Here is a 3,600-nt window from a genome sequence, read left to right as displayed (position 1 = left end):
ATTTTTACCATAATAATGAACACTTTATAAGTACAGTGTCACATTTTCCAAAGTGCATTCATGAAACAACTATTTCTGTTACCTATTGTTAGGAGTTCAGCATCCCTGCCTCCTCTCCTCACAAAATAACTTCCACAAAAACATCTTTTTAAGTGAAATGGCACCAAAATTTACTTAGAGTGGAGATATTGCCAAATGAATCACACTTTTTTGCCTTAGAGATATTACTCAGAGGACCTCTCATGCTCAGCATCCCCTTTTAAAGGTGCCCATACTCTATACTGAGGAAAGCATCTGATCTCTGCACCATGATGGCTATACCATACGACCAGCCCCTCGGCCACCGCTGAGTTGACGAGCGGAAGCACCTGACCTTAAGGAACAACCAATCAATCCATAAACTGGCCTGTGACTTATGATTCTGTGTCTTCGTAATTACACGGTCTCTCTGATTCTCCTCCTTGGGAATTTGAACTATGATATATACAGTAAATTGATGAGCTGGTAAAAGGAGGAGGAGCAATAGACAAGATGAACGGAATCATGTTAATAGTGGACTACTGGAGCTCAAAGTCACAACTTCTTGTTACTGTCGAGGACCTTGGATTTTGATTAACCATCAAGCTACAGTCCCTGCAGCCTCACATGAGGCCCAATTGTTCAGTTTTGCCTGCAACTCTTGTGGTCTGGTTACTTAGAGGAGATTCTCATTTTCTTTTCTACTTCATGTAGTTTTTAGAATAAATTCCCCATTTGTCAAAATCACCAAATGACCATTTCTTGCAACAAAAAGAGCCCCTCTCCCCATTCTTCATGTAATCAGAGTTATATCTACCTGGCCCATGTCCCAGCTGAGTGTTTTCATGAGATGTACTATCACCAAAGCAGAACTTTCCAGGCATATCTTCCATGGCTGCCCCCTCTTTGTACTTCTCTTTTTTAAAAATGTTTTTACTTGAATGAATAAAAGATTATTATAGATGATTTTGAATCTTCTTTAATTCATATTTTTAAAAAGTTGATTATGTGCAGTCTTCTGTTATTTGTAACACTATTTGTAGTATAGTTCGTAAATAATTTTGTTTCTCTTCTCAAGGCAGAGCTGTTGAGGTCACTGTCTTAAGGCATCGATTATGACACTGGATGTCAGCCAACAGTTTTGTTAGTAAATCGACAAAAGTTGAAAAACAGCATGTTGTGTTCTGGATTTGGGATTGTTGGAAGCTCCCACTATCTTTGCTTAGCCCTAAATGCACATATGATGGGGGAAAAAATCTGTTCCTAACACCAGAGGGCACTGTGTCATTGGGCTATCTCCCTGAGAGGTTCCCCCACTGGGAGCTAATTTTTACAGCTTCTCCTACATCCCTGTTGCACATTCCATCTTTCAGAAAAGCCTCCTGCTTTTGCCTTTCTGCCATCCTTTCACCAGGACTGGTTGTGAGACTGAATGAAATAAGGGATTAAAAGAAGCTACCAGAGCCCCAGTGGCATAGCAGTAAGAGGAATCTGCAATTGTTAGCATGTACTAGTCTTCCTTAGCAAATTCAGTAATCACAATCTTTCTGGTCTTTATCCTCATTTAAAATTAGGATAGAATTTAGGCACATGAATACAGTAAGTATACCTAAATTGTTTTACATTGGAAAGTAAAATCTTGTTAATTCCCATTCTAATTTAAGTATAAGTCAGATTGGTCTACTTGAGCCTATTAAAGTTCTATATAACTCCTAGAACTTCTTTTACTTATTTTTTTATTACTTTTTACTCATTTTTGAAAGACAGAGCATGAGCACGGGAGGGGCAGAGAGAGGGAGACACAGAATCCGAAGCCGGCTCCAGGTTCTGAGCTGTCAGCACAGAGCCTGATGCAGGGCTTGAACCCACCAACCTTGAGATCATGATCTGAGCCCAAGTCAGATGCTTAACCAACTGGGCCACCCACGCACCCCACTCATGTAATTTCTTAAGGAAAACACTCACCAAGTACTACCAAAAATCTCCTCTTACTATAAACCTCCTAGATCTAGTTAGTTTAGGGAGTTTGGCCTCTTTCTTTCACAACACAAATCAAGAGGTAATTCTTCAAATAAGGTTTGTCTCAACACTTATTAATGCCCTTAACGTTTATTTATTGAACAACTGTGTGCCAGGCTTACATCTGCTAGATGCTGGCAAAAAACACACAAGTTGTGCTTTCTTAAGTTTTCAATCTAAGAGACATTAAAAATAAGTTTTTAATTGTTAAATTGAACTGATAGGGGCTACTGAGAGCTACATGACACTACCAGCAGATGTAACAGAGAGATTTGGTCCATCCAGTTAAGGGTGGTCAAGAAATAGCTCCCCTAAGAAAATGATTCTGGAGATCTGACAAATAAGTAGGGGCTCAAGATGTAAAAAGTGTGTGGGAGCACATAGAGATGAGAATGGGGAGAATAATCTCCGCCTGTACAAAAAAATTGTGGGAGTGGAACTAACTAAGGGAAAAAAAGTTTACTGTAATTCCAGTTCAATGTATAGTGAAGGGGCTAGAAAGTTGGGCAGTCAGGGACCTTCAAAGCTATAACTATATTTATTCAAAGAGTAACTGAAAACCACGTAAAGAGTTTTGAACAGAATGTTGCCGTGATCACATATGTATTTGAAGACTATCCTGGCGCCACGTGAAAAACAAAATTTGGGGTTAGAAAGCTGTTGTTCTTGGTAGAGGGAGGCCTCTGTAAGTGGCGGGTTGTCGAGGGGTGACGTTTAGAAAGCAAAATCCAAGCAACAAGGTGATGAAGTACATACACTATGAACGAGCTCAGTGCACTTCTGATTTCAAGTTAGTAATTGTTTTAAATTGGCTGGTAAAATAAATGAAAATAGGTCCGTTCGATTCCAAACACTGGGGCTTATGCGTCAGATCCGTGGAGTCAGGATGTTTATTTCCTTAAGTAAAGGTTTCATTGTATTTTCATGGGACCAAGGAAATGCTCTCTGACGCATTACAGATTGGCGGAGACATGTATTAAGGAATGACCGAGGAAAGGCGCTCGTCCTTGGGTCATTAAGGCTTGGGTCTTGGGAAGCCTGGACTACCATGAGGGGATCTCCATTCACCGCTACAAAGAGTGATCGCTGGGAAGACCACAAAACTCAGCAGTCACACCCGGTCAGGCAGAGAAGAAGCCTTAGGAAACCCTGGAACCTATCCGGGAATTCGCCCCAGTGGCAGGGACAATATTTAAGTCGCTGGAGACTTCCCGCAGCTCAGGCCAAGCCCCTCCCCAACGCTACGGCGGCCGAGAAAGTCCTTGCCTAACAAGCCAAATCAGCGCACAGGAAGGCGCATGTGCATTGAGGACTTCTTGGCTCGGGGAGGAGCTAAATCCAGAGCCCGCAGAGAGTTACGCGATCAGTGCCGGCGGATCCCTCTCCCTGACCGCTGCAGTTTGGTTTCCTAATGTGCTGTCACTCAACAAGTTCTTCCATTGGTTTAGAGAAGGGAGGACCCGCCTTCCTCCGTTGTCGATTGGCTAACCATTCTCCCAGAGGACTGGGAGGCGGGGCAGGGCGCTTTCAGATTGCATCAGCTGGCTCCTTCCGGGCCACGTG

This window comes from Suricata suricatta, chromosome 6 (assembly GCF_006229205.1).
Source record: "Suricata suricatta isolate VVHF042 chromosome 6, meerkat_22Aug2017_6uvM2_HiC, whole genome shotgun sequence".
In the NCBI taxonomy this organism is placed as follows: Eukaryota; Metazoa; Chordata; class Mammalia; order Carnivora; family Herpestidae; genus Suricata; species Suricata suricatta.
Note: the sequence above shows the minus strand (reverse complement) of the source record.